At 38.1% G+C, this 14,202-nt stretch overlaps 1 pseudogene; it reads left to right on the top strand.

The window, feature by feature from the left end:
• The first annotated feature begins 10,464 nt into the window (after positions 1–10,464).
• Positions 10,465–13,621, top strand: LOC122137825 (annotated as a pseudogene).
• Positions 13,622–14,202: the final 581 nt, after the last annotated feature.

Genomic DNA, 14,202 nt, shown 5'->3' with positions numbered 1-14,202 from the left:
AAAACATCAAAATGCACAGTAGATTCATTTGGTTATTTTGTTATTGTCCCACGGTGTTCTTGTTTATCCTTTAACGAATCATCACACTAAAATTGTTTAGATGTTTGATAGGTTTTTTTTTAGGTCAACCTGCCTGAGGGTTGTAAATAAAAAAAAAAACATCATGCGCGGACCAGCTGTGGTGATAACAGCATGTTAGTTGGAATCTGCGCTATTTGGTCTGGATGAAGGGCTATTTTGTATAGTGCCATTTGTACTTTACAACATTTCTTGATTTTCTATTGTGCTTTTGTTTAGTGTGATTGACGTGAGTGTGTAGGACAAACACACTCAGGCTCACCAGCAAATGATTCATGGAGGTGCTTGTACATAAAAAAACACGATGTGGTAGCATTTCATGCCACAACCCGAAAACCCTAGTCCAGATCATTTGTGACTTTTCCTAATCATTTTTCATGCTTTTTTTTGTTTAGTTTATATAGATGGATGGAAATAATTGCTTTATTTATTTAATAGCAAACCTGTGCCAAGAGAAAAACCTTTCATTAAAAGCTGAAACTGTTTTCTTACTGACTGGGTGGCTGTGATTTCTTTTAAACGTTGGTTTTTTTGAGAATGTTCTGATGATTTCTTTGCTTGCATGTACACTCATCATGGCTGCATGCAGAGATCTGTTTCTCCTGTGAGTAGAGTACTTTCGCATGGCCTTTGTTAATATATGTTGTTTGCATGTCTTGCTTCAAATGTTCCACACAGTTGCAGTCTAACACATGGCCAAGAAAAGTAATGAAGTCCTGTAAGTTTTAAGTTACAGCTAGATATACTAACACATACTCAGTCTCCACACAGACTACCATTTGGAGAGGAGTCGGTAAGATTTGTTTGTTTCTGGAAAAATTTCTTATGATCACCAAGAACAAAAAATCCTGCAAGTATGGCATTATTGTTAAATGAAAGTTTAAATAAGTGTTTTCTGTTTGAATTATATTTCAAAAATGTAATTTATTCTTTTGATGGCCAAGCTAATTTTTCATCAGCGATATTAATTAAAAACATAAACTGATTCTCAATAAACAAACATTACTAACCAATTTTAAAAAAATTTTTCCTCCTAATAAATTTCTGAAAAAAAATATAAATTAAAAAATGATTTTGTATTAAAAAAAAAAAATTGAAAGATTTGAAGAAATCGAAAATGTTCCTCAAAAGAACAGCATTTGAAACAAATTATTACAGTCAAGTTTGATCATTTTAATCCATTCTAGCTAAATAAAAGTAAGAAATTTATTTCAAAAGAATGCAAACTTTAGAAAGGTAGATTACATAATTTAATTTGTGATAGATCAAAATTTGCTGTAAGTGAGCAACACTATGAGAATACACCAACTACTGTACTGTGCTTGTACAGTCTTAAATTTATTTAAGAAAGCGAATGCTATACAGAACACAGAAATTTTGATATCCAAGTATTGTCTACACAAGAAGCTAACATTTAATGTATCAAATGTAACAGTGCATTCAAACCGTAAATTTGTGTATCAGCATGCATATTCCCTGGGAATCAAATCTTTTAGCATTGCTAGCGCCATGTGCTAACATTTGAACTCTTTCTATAGCATGCCTACTTTCCTTTCTCCTAGGATGTTTTTCCTCCTCAATTCAAAAATATATTCCACAAGAGTGTAAAAAGTGACACCAGGTTCACACTGGGTGTTGGATTTGTGTTGTGGTGAGGATGGTGGGGACTGTAATGTATGAAAGAGCCATATCTCTGTGTCAGCAAAAACAAACAGGACAAGCAAGCGAGCCACGCCATCTAATGATGCTAGTGCCCTTTGAGCGTGAGTGAGGGAGCCTGCTTTCATATTTGTGTGAGTGTGCTTTGTCTCCTGTAGATAGGAACAAAGTGCTTTGAAGTGCGGATTGGCCCAGTAGGGTGCTAGCTTCTGTTTGAGAGGAGATTCTAAACACAGAGGATGTGGGGAAGACGCGGCACTACGCGCTACACTATTACCTGACCCATACAGGACGCAAAAAAGGGCCGAAACGCAAATCCAATGAATAATGTACAGCTGTTCCAGAAGTAGTTAGAGGCTGTTGAACGTTTTTTTTTTTTTTCTGCGGGATGAAGCGGAGCCCTTTTTTCTCTACAGTATCTCACAAACTTCAAAGCAGATATTACTCTGGATAATGCAAATGATTGGAATATCGCGCTTTCTGCAGGCTTGAAAAGCATGAAAAGAAAAGAGAGAGGAGAAAAAAATGTGACTTAAAGCTAATTGGTGTGGCAGGCCCTTTTTTTATGTATGAGAAGATGGGCGAAAAATAAAGCACTTTACTTAACTGTCAAGTTCATTGGAATTAGGCGAGACGCTGGCAAGGTGCTAAAGTTCACTTCCCTCTATCTGTCTTTGAGGTTTGTTTGTAGTCATCTCAAGGTCTTGGTGCCCTGTTGACATCTTGCTCGACAGCAAGGGTTAAGGGTATGATGAGATAACAGGTCATTGAGGATTAAGAGCCTCCCATTGTAATCACGAGCGTCCCATGTTTGACGGCTGAGAGGGAAATGGTAAATGGAAGGTGTGAATGGAATGGCTGCAAAGGCCTATGAGTACCAACATTGCAATAGAAGTCTTTGTATGTCTGTGAATACATTTTATTTTATCAATTTAAATTGAATTTAAATATTTTAACATTTTCAAATAAATTATATTACATAAACAAAAACAAGTAGTGATGAATGAAAAGTTAAAACAGTGATGATTAGTGTTATTTGGTTTTAATTTTTATTATTACGATTTAATGGGAGATACCTTCCAAATATGGCTTTGACCAGTGTTGTTGGTGATTGAGACCAGTGTGATAGGTTAAAAATTGTTGCTAAAAACAAAAACTGAAATCAATATATACATATATATATGACGAACTTGAACTTAAAAAAAAAAAAAAACCTTGCCTTGGCAACTAATTGAAATAAGTTAAAGTACTAAAACTAACTAAATAATAGAAAAATTGAATAAAAGAAAAAATTAAAAAATAAAAAAAAAATTATATACTATAATAGTATATAACTAGTACTCTAAAATAACACTGGACTGTCTCTCTATCTGACGATTGCGGTGCTGTGAAACACTTTGATACAACTGGAGAATGCACTTACTTAGTTAACATAAATCATTTAATTTAATTTAAAAAAATCATGCATGTTTAATGCTGATTTCTAACTCTCCAGAAATACATCAGAGAAACATATTCAGATAATGATCTCCAACTATTTGTAATATTGTTTTCGGATGGATTGCTCCATCATAACTATCTCCACATCGGCTCAGGGTGTAGTGTGACTGGAATGTGAGGGTGTGTGGAAACATAGAGACATTTTTAAAGCCAGGAACCCAAGGCTAATGAACTGTAGTGAATTTATTCAGAAGGAGAGAGAGGGGGTTAGAAAGAGAAAATGCTTCCGGGCTATTTTTTACAAGACCCCTGTAAATTATAGCATTTAAATGGTAAATTAAGACTGATAAGAGAACAAAATGACATGGATGTCCATTAATAGATTAGTTACTTTGCTGAAACCATACTCCTAGTCTTCCTATAAGAATTAAACTCCACTGTCACAGCGTAACCACGCCTTTAGTGATATTAAGCCCTTTTTTTTTCGTTTGGCTTGATCCAATGAGTTACGAATACTGGGACACGAGCAAGTGCCCCCAATAGATCAGATCTGGACATTCATACAAAAACTCTCAACTCAGTTTATTGGATTTAAATGAACCCCCCTGTTCAGATTATGTTTCATCTGCCCTTTTGTTTCTTCTGTCATTCTCATGCCACTTACTTTCTCAAAAGTCTGCAGGATCTTTTATGAGTCACTTTGCATATCTTAGTCTTGAGTGTTTCCTCCTGTGATCCCTCTATAGAGCCACATCGTTCACTTTGTAACTTCAGTGTTTCCTCCCAAGTCACCTGCTCTTATCAGTCTGAGATAAGCAAGATAGTGTTGACTTGCACTTTTTCAGCCTTAACTGCTGCATGAGTCCACTTGAATTGGTATTCCCTGATGTGTACATTTTTACATGACATATGTGCACATGTTTGTGTGTTTTTTTGTTTTTGTTTTTTTTGTAAAAATTAACAGAAGAAATTAGCATTTTTACTTTCAAAAGTGTGTTGAATTTCTGTGGTCAGGCTCCTAGAGAAGTAAATAAGAAATACAGATTTTTTCCAATGATTCATTTAATTAAATCCGCTGCAGTACAGTGTATTTCCTCTTTGGGGTATTGGGTATTAACATGCTCACACTGCACTGGAAGGGGAGGCTTCATTTAACATATTCAAAAAATGCTGGTGTGTATTTTCTTATTTTGAGGTGCAAAGGTTTTTCAGAAAACATACATGAGAAATGCTCCACCTTATTTGCAAAGTAAGAGCGGGGCACAGCTATTTTTAACTTGAATGTGTAGGGCTGTCACCTGCGGCCAACTATTTTAATTGTACAAAAACATCTGATGGTTGCAAACTTATTTATAATATTATATATTAATAAAATCATAAACACAAATAGTTTAACCGTTTACAGCATTTTGTTCTTCCATTCTTATGGTATAGCGGCTATATGACATATCAGAAGTTCCAAAAAAATTCACACAGAAAATAGGATACGGCCTTTATTTCTGCCATACACAAACATTGTGGAATTCCCACTTTTTGCCATTTTACCATGACACAGTTCATAGTCGGGATGCTGTAGTTAGGTTGGGCGCATGACATTTTCACAGTGTGAGTCTAATTGAATTACATTCCAATTATTCTGCTTATCTGCATCTGACATTACATATAGCCCTTGATATGTTAATTCCATGCATACACGCTGTTCACACTTATTCAAAGGTGTAAACGGGCTTGTTTGCTATCATAGTTAGCCCTGGTTATCTTCCTCAAACTCAGAGGCAAAATGAGAAAGAGAGAGAGATAGTGTGCGAGTGTGTGTATGGGAGAGAGAGGCACAAAAAAGTTCCACTGGTTTTGAGTAGATCATTGGGGCTCTTTATTTTTTTTGCAACATCAAAGCGCTTGTGTCTGCTTTGATGTGGCAGCATGCTGTTTAAGGTACAGAGTGAATGGAAAGATGTCAAGCTGCAAGGTGCCTCTGTAGTTTGCGAGGAGGGCTCTGCAGAGCAGCAGATGAAAGGACCAAACAGGGTTTGATAATGAATGTCCAACAAGTAGCCCATCTCAGGCAGTGCTCACGCAGCGGGAGCCAGAGCTAACCTTCAACGACGCACACAACGCCCCACACTCCTCCTCTAACTACTATCGCTCACTCCCTCACTCTCTCTTTTTAGCCGTCCGCTGAAAACTCCCGAGAAGTGAGCTTTAATCTTTGTGTCAATTAAAACTCAATACAAAGCAACCTCACAAACACAGATAAAGGCGCGTGCCTGCGACTGCGGTCGCAGATGCGCTGCAACACGCGCGCTGGCACTTCTTCTGTTCCATTCTCCCTCTCTGAAAGACATTTGATCTCTTTCTTTTTGACAGAGCATGTCTCTCTAAGCTCTGCACTAATTGGCTTCCAATTTCTCCAAGACTCGACTCAATTAGGGACATCGCTTACCGGCTTGCCTCCCCGGTCCTGTTTGAAGCCATTGTCCACCGCTGTGCTGACAGAGTTTTACATCAGACTCTCAAACAGTGTCAACTCACCTATTTCTTTGATGTGCTATTTCAGAAAAAAGTGCAAACTGACAATGTCCTGCGATGCATGTGTGATGAAGTGTTGTTAGGCTGAACGCAGCTGAAGTCTGATCAAACAGAAGAACAAACTAGTTTGAATGAGACTGCGTATCTTAACTGATGGTTTTTATGAAACCAGATGTCATATAAATTGTGTTGTCATGAAGGTGTGCCAGACAGAAATACAAATTTATGGCTGTTTTTATGGGATGAAAGAGATGTGCAGCAGACCTCTTCTTTAATAATGTAAAATAGCCCTATTCCAAGCCGGGAGAACACAGTCCAACACTTTGAGTGCAGAGACCAGGCTCTAGCTTTAAAGATAATCTATACAGAATGCATGAGGGCTATTTTAGACTTGTGAAAAGTGGATATTAATTTCATGTTCTCTGGGGTAAAGGTGGTATGGTACCCCCCTTATCCCCTAAAATTCCCTGGTGTGCTGGAGACCCTTCCAAGCAGCCGTAACCACTCTGACAAGTGAAGTCACCAACATGTCTGCATGTGGTAAAATGAGGATCCTTAATGAAAGTTAAGCTAGAAATACAGAACCTTCAAATGAAGTTATTAAATGCATCTTTGTAATTAGAGTACTTCGTAAACCTGTCAGAGACATTACATGTGTAGCCTACCAGTGTGTCCTGTACCACTTGTTCTTTTTAATTAATCCAAAACATAGTGTGACCAGTGTAGTCTAATACCTGAACAAATTACTCTTATCAACCAGTTTTTCTTTTTTTTTTCTTTTCAGTGAGTTAAAAACATATATAGCAACGACTAGTGTTGTCTGATTCCCCGAACAAATGACTTTGTACAAACTGGTTCTTTTTAGTGAATCAAAAACATTGAGCATGACCAGTGTATTCTGATTCCCAAGCAATTGATTATTGTTGAGCCAGCTCAAAAAGACGAGATTGGGCCGAGAAAATCACTCTCATGTTGTTCCAAACTTGTAATCATTTCTTTCTTCTGCGGAACACAAAAGAAGATGTTTTTGAAGTTTCAGTTCCCATTTCAAGTTTCAACTTCCATGTAAATTATTTTTTTTTTGTCCATACAAATGGATGCCAATGGGAACAAAAGTGTTTGGTTACCAGTATTATTCAAAAATATCTTGCATTACATTTCACAGTAGAGAGGAAGTCATACAAGTTTGGAATGACATGAGGGGGAGTAAATGATGACAGCATTTCCTTTCTATTTTTTTAAAATTATAGACTATTGTATAATAACATGTTAGGGCAAAATGTCAGCTATGTATAGTTGTTACGAAATACTGTTTGTGTGACTATACACATGTCTGCGTCCACTCCACATGTATCACCCACTAACGTTAGCCTATGATATGATCACACCATCATGCTGAGGGGACAATAAAAATCCCGCATCTCTTCCTGTACTCCAATATTTACAATTAGTGTACAAGTCACAGTTTTACAAAATGTGAAATGACAAGATATGACAAAAACAATTGTGCTAAGGGAGTTCAATTCATGGTACTCTGATTAGGATATTAGCATTTCTGTCAGAACTCTCCTCTCTGTACCCCAACAGTCTTTGTGGAAAATCAACATGACAACACACACCTCACTGTTTGTCATTACATCTGTCATTGTCGGACTCATCAGAGCTTTATATTCTACACAGATAAGATGACAAAACTAATCATGGCACATGAGGAAATATGAGAATAAAGCAATCATGACAAAACAACAGGCAATAAAGGAACAAAACAACTCTATTTCCCACGTTTTTATTATGTAGATCAAAGACAAAGACAGACTGGAGAAGCCACATATCTCCGACACACACCTTTGGGTATTAAAGAATATTTTTGCATTTCTTTCAACAGTTTTGAGTATTATGCCAATAAGCCTGATTTGACCAGGGCGTCTAATTCCAGTTTCATGGCTAAAATCCTTAATATTTTTTTCTAGTGCTCAAGCTTTTTAAATTATTATTATTTTATTTTTTTTACAAGAGTTTTGGGTGTACAATAGTGCAACTTCTAAAAAAAACAGAGATAAAAACTAGAGTAAAAAAGCTGTAGAACACTGAAGGTAATCTGTTTACAGTGTCTGTCTGCACACTGCTGGTCTGTTTCTGAGTCACTGGCTAATTGTGTTGTCACTGTCAGCACATGTCAGCTGGCCACTGCATGACTGTTTTCTTCTGTGTCCAGTGCAATGCCAGAAATGCACCACATTCTGCATGATAGACAAGTTCATTGAGAGATACTAAAGAGAGTGAGTCAGTTAATTCGGTTGTCTCTCCTTAATGGAAGCAAATGACCATTGCTGTTGTGCAGAATTGTTTATCATGGTCTCAATTCTGCCAACCAGGGTTGTGTATACCATTCAGAAATGAACTGAAAATGTTCCTGAATTTGAATTAAATTCAAAAGCATAAATTGAGGAAGCAAACAGGATGTAAAGTTGCATTTAAAATTTGAACATATGGAGATACAGTTCAAATAAACTGAAATTCAAAGAAATTCATGTAACTGTATTTCTTTTAACTAAAAAAAACAAAATTTGTTTAGACTGGCCAAATGTCTTTTACACTGTGGATGACAAAGCTACAAAGAGATGAAGACATCATGCTGATCAGCTCTGGTCTCATCAAAGCCAAACAGCCCCCACACAGGATCAACACCAAACCCTCACAGCACCTCCCACTGCCCACACCGCCATTAATGTGTATATTCCCCAGCTGACTACTGGGTCTCATCATAAGAAGATATCATAATATATTGCTTTATTTAAGGCCCTAAGCCGTCAAGTCCACTAAGCAAGCAATCAATCAATCAATCAATCAATCAATCAATCAATCAAACAAACAACAAACAAATAAAATTAAATAAACTGTTGAAATTGGCAGAAAAATATTTCTTTAACATTGTTAATACATTATATGAAATGTGAACAGGACAGTAGTATTTGCAAGAACTAAAAAAATACATAGCTGAACATAAGAATTTAACATAAGACTATGAACTATAAATATGAAATATTTATTTACTCTCATTACTGTATTTTTTCCCATGAGTTACTAGTGTTTACTACTAGTGTTTCTTATTTAATTTAGCCCTAATATTTATTGTAATTCATGGGATTATTATGCAATAAGTGAAATCATTCAATCATTCAACTAACTTCTGTTTAAAATGCACGTGAATTTAAATACTTATATATACATATACGTGTACATGGAATACATTTACCTTTCTAATGAATCTCTTTTACTGGAGTTCTGCCTTGTCTGTCATTGATTATTCAATTGTTCATCTAAACTGTCAAAACTCAATTTAAATAGACTAGCTGATTTAGTGTTTTTCTATTAATATAAAATTATATCAAAAGTTTTATACATTATGTAATAGTTTACCCAGGGTAAATTTCTTGTCCCGGTAGGGGGGCCATCTTACCCCAGTAGGGGTAATGGGCTCTTTAAATAATTGTACAATTCGTGAGACCTGTTTTTATTTAATTTCCATTAATAACACATTGGCTGATGCACCCATCAACCTTTAAATTCTAAAATTATTTCTAAAATACTTAGCAATTTAACAGCAAATGCACGTTGTTCTTGGGGACATCGTCCCCAAAGTTTTCCATGCTGTTAGACTTCCCTCTGGTGTTTGAAGGGTGGTTCTGCATGCCTCTTTACAACTCTGAAAGGAATGTTTCTTGTTCACAGCAGAGAGACGCCAAATTTACCTGTATTATTTTGTGAGTCATCGAGAGAGAACTCGTTTTAAAACAATACTGAACTACAGTATTCACTTCCGCATTTAAAAGCTCCCGAAACTTTGGTTTACGGGACAAAAAGTAATTAGTAACAATCTTTGGGACTTGACACTAACTTTACAACGCAGTATAAGTAATAAGAAAGCCTATAGTATTTCAAAACTTTTAAAACTGAAGCAGATAGTTGTGTGAATATTACTAATTCAGTGTTTCTGGCACATTGTGCAAAACAAAAACCCTTACTGGCGTGCAAACAGAGTGTCACAACACCCCCTGTCTTCTATGTAACAACTTTAAACAATGGCTGGATTATGTGTAACTGATTTGACAGTAAGAACTTCCTGAAGATCGGACAGCAGCCGCCTCCTCTTTCACTTTCAGCTTGGACGATCGTTCCCATAACGTGGCTAAACGGTCTGTACGGACAGAGAAGCATGTGTTTGTGGTGTTTTTTATATTTGATATTCTGGGGTATTTACCACAGTTTACTTGATATCTAGTAAACTTGACGTTTGTAATCGTGTTTCGTTTGCGAAATATGAGCGAAAAATTTCAAATGACACGCTTTTGTTCTGAAATGATACCCAGGTAGGATCATACCTTCATAGTGGGCGAGCAATGACGTGCAGGAGATATTTTAGTCCTTGTCTGGTAAGTGTTTATTAAAATGATGTTTCCTGTTGACTGCGGAGTATATTTATCAAAAGTAATTTTGATAATGTGCCTTGTTTAACTACAAGTAGCCTACAATCATCACACCCTAATCTAGATGTAAATTTAGGAAAATAAATAACGGGAACTAAGCTAGACGGAGGAATGATAACCAAAGGAAATGTAGCTGTTTAGAGTACACAGTGCCATCTCTTTGATATCTAATAAATGCCACAATATACATTTACAAAAGAAGTGGTGATGTTATTGGTCTTCACTATCTCATCCCTTTAGCAGGGTTCTGATTGTGGCTGTTAGGCTTTGAGACAAGGCTGAGTACCACAATGACTGCTCACCAGTTGATCCTAAAACAACGAGCAGAGCTTCTGGCGGTCCTGTGTGGTGGAGGCAGTGCCGAACCTCTGGACTGTGTTTCTGGACCTGCTCCTGGCTTGCGAGGTTCTTTGTCTGGGAGGATTACCTAAGCATACGAGTGGCAGAAAAACCCTCTGTGTTCCAATGTCAGGCAACTATTTAGACATGGTGTATGATACTAGGAGAAGATGCATGCAGCCTTCTCTTGGCTGCGATGAGCCAGGTCTTACCTGAGGAGCAGAAGGCTGGGCTGTGTGTTTTTGGGAAAGAATGTGCTGTGGTGGGGCAAGGACAGACCAGACACTGCAACTTTAAACGTACTGGCTGACAGGCCAGTGTTAGTGAGAAAGCTCAGAGATAATATTGACGGAGCACTGAAATGCTTTTACTGACAACTGGCTGCTTCACCATTAAAGATTGTGGGATGCAGTGCAACTACCTGTATACACCCCCTCACCAACAGGTAACTTGTTTGAATACTACTTTATCCATAGTTTTTTTTCTTTGTGTTATGAAAATCCCTGAAATTTAGTGTGCCCCATCACTAACCGTGACGTAATTTTCCCCCATGACTACTCCTTGGTACTGACAGTTGAATTGCTGAACAATTTTTGTTCAAACAATTTGCCAAATGAAATGTGTCACATTGTGATATATATCTCATACATATCTCTGAAAATGTAACTGTTTTCCTCTAGTACTTAAGTGCAATTCAGTTTGCGCATGTAAATATTTCAGCTATGCTTGTTAAACAGTAAATGCCCATTACCTGTGGATAGACAGTGATCTTGTGTGGATTGTGGCAGGTTCGGAAGCTGTGTGGAGACCAAGTGAGGTTTAAAGGGGAAACTGCTTAGCAAAGACCTTACTACAATATCTAGAGCAAACTGAGACAACCAGGCCAAAACCCTGAAGATAAAGAAAATCACCTTTCTTTCTGCCAGTATGAAAATACATTTTTCAGTTGTGTGGACAGGGTTATCTTTTAACATGTCTTTGTCTTCGGTGGTTACTGTCTGTCAACTGCTCAAAGATGGGCATAATTATGTTGCCACTCATAATTATGTCATCACTATATTAAAATATACATAATTATGAAATTATATAATGCCCTATGAATGAATATAATATAATAATTTTGAGATTCCGTTATTTTCTTTATTTCTCATAGTTACATGCGCAACATAAATGTACATGTTCTGAAATACAAACTCTAAATTTGTCAGTACAATTGTGTCTTGTATTTGCATTGTTTCTCCAGATTGTCTGCTCTACCAAAGAGTTACGAAGCTTTGACTGTTGCTGTGCCCAGTCCCATTCCCTTGGAGCACCTATGGTGGGACAGGACGTTTTCTCCTTGGATGACATTTACACCGACGGTCTTCTTGAAGTGACGGATGGCTCTGGTGAAACTCTCACGCTAGGCTGGAAGATGTGGTGGGTCCCTTGGGGACTCTTAATGAATGATGCTGACACCGGTCTTTTAGTGTCTGGGGAGGCAGGACAAGGAAGTGGCAAAAACAGGGGACAAGGCTGCTTCAGCGACCTGCACTTGCTCTGGGCAAAGAGAAGCTTTGCTCACAAATACTTTTCCTGCTGTTCCCCTTCAGTCATGCCGCAAGCTGAATGCAGAGCACAGAGAACTGTCTCTGAAAGAGCTCCTCTTCCTGCACTGCTGCTGGCCTGATCGAGGTCAGGATAGGTTTTTCCAGTTCATCCTAGACCATCCTAATTTGGCCCTCTTTACCTTTGATGGGCTCGATGAGTTTAAACAGGGTTTCACAGATGAAGAACGCCACTGCTGCCCCACAAAGCAAGTTCCAATACCTGTTTTGCTTTTCAATCTGTTGCAGGGCCAGGGTACATTAATGAAGGGAGTTATGAAGGTGGCCACTAGCAGGAGGGCCACAGGCTGTGGGCCCATCACTGAAGCGCTATCTCCGCAAAGAAGTGCTGCTGAAGGGTTTTTTCTCCTGGAAGGTATTGATTGCTTTGTTAAGAAAACATCACAGTGACCCTGCTATGGCTAGACGTGTCATAGAGTCCCTCCAGTGCGTAACACGGTGTTGTTAAGTCTTTGCCACATCCCAGTCTTCTGCTGGATTGTGACCAAGTGCCACCAGGAGCTTCTAGGTGGTCAAGATGTTATTCCCCAGACGATCACCGATGTCTACCTCCTGGTCTTACAGCATTTCTTTCAGCGAAAAGTCACCTCAGTCCCAAGGAGTCCTGGGAAAAGGCCTGCTGGTTGGAAGGAACATTGGACACAGTGTGTAAAACTTGGACAGCTGGCGCTGGAAGGTCTTGAAACCTCTTGTTATGTGTTCTCAGGATATGAGCTGCAAAGAAATGGGCTGAAAGAACAGGATGTCAGTCTGGGTTTTCTCATTTACTGCAAATGCTATCTGTTACAGACTGTAAACGCTATGAATTTTCTGCACATCACCTTACAATGCTTCTTCGCTGCTCTCTATGTCGTTCTCCATCAATCGTAACAGCGATCGTTCTGCTGTCTCCAGACTCTTTCAGTCCCAGTACAGGCAGTTGTCAAGTCTGTCTCAAAGATGTCTGGGACACTGTATTGACAGTTCTGTAGAGGAGGTGGAATCCCATGTGACAGAGACACCAAACCTCCAGATTACAGCTCAGTTTGTGTCAGGACTTTTATCTCAGCGGCACCATAATCTCTTGCTGGGAATGCTGTCCTATTGCTGTGGTCGGGAACGCAAGGTAAAGCAGGTAGTGAAGTCTTTGTCTAAAGGAATGCAGAGACATTTCAAGGTCCATTCCTCGTCCTGTAGAGGGTTGAAAGAAGAGCATGCACGCCATGCCAAGTTTTGTTTGGCTAATTAAGTGTATCTATGAAAATGCAAGACAACAGTATTGCTCAAGAGAACCATGGCTAAGTTGGACGTTGATGGCACGACCTGAAGCTCACCTACTGTAACCATTGGTCCCTGTGGAATGTACTGCGCTGGGCGTATGTGCTGAAGTACCTGCGGAAATCCTGTTGGGCTCCAGTGGGACAACAATTCAGTAGGAGATGTGGGCGCGGAGCAGCTTTCTTCCAATGTCTACATATTTGTCACTCCCTTTTAGTAAGATGAGAGGTTAACTCATTGTGAGTTTTGTTTGAAATGTTGTGTGAAAGGAATTGTTCACCCAAAAAAATGTAAATGTCACCATCTACTTGTTTTCAGCTACTCAACCATCTTGTCATTCCAAACCTGTATGCAATTCTGTGGAACATGAACAAGATATTTTGAAAAAGTCTCTTTTATTTGTCCATACAATGCAAGTCAATGACGTACAAATGTTGTTTGGAACCCAATAAACCTGTTAAATATCTTACAGGTATTGTTCAGCCACGAAAACCAAGGAGGTAATACAAGTTTGGAGTGATGTGCTGAAAAGTACATGGTGACAGATTTTTCATTTAGGGGTATTTATTATTATAGAGTGATATTTTTTTTTTTCTGAAAACTGTTTTGCAAATTAATTTAAAGAAGGTGAATCCTTCAGTTTAAGGAACATCAATAACATATCAGATGAAGGAGATCAGGAAACTTCTAGAAAAGGGAATGCACGTGTGAAAGCTTCCAAAAAATAGCGTGAGATATAATTATAACATTTTAAACTCTGGCATTTTATGAATAACTTATATTTATTGTTATAATTTTTTTATTGT

The sequence above is a fragment of the Cyprinus carpio genome, chromosome B7 (assembly GCF_018340385.1).
Source record: "Cyprinus carpio isolate SPL01 chromosome B7, ASM1834038v1, whole genome shotgun sequence".
Classification (NCBI taxonomy): domain Eukaryota; kingdom Metazoa; phylum Chordata; class Actinopteri; order Cypriniformes; family Cyprinidae; genus Cyprinus; species Cyprinus carpio.
This window is presented reverse-complemented; position numbering and strand designations above follow the sequence as displayed.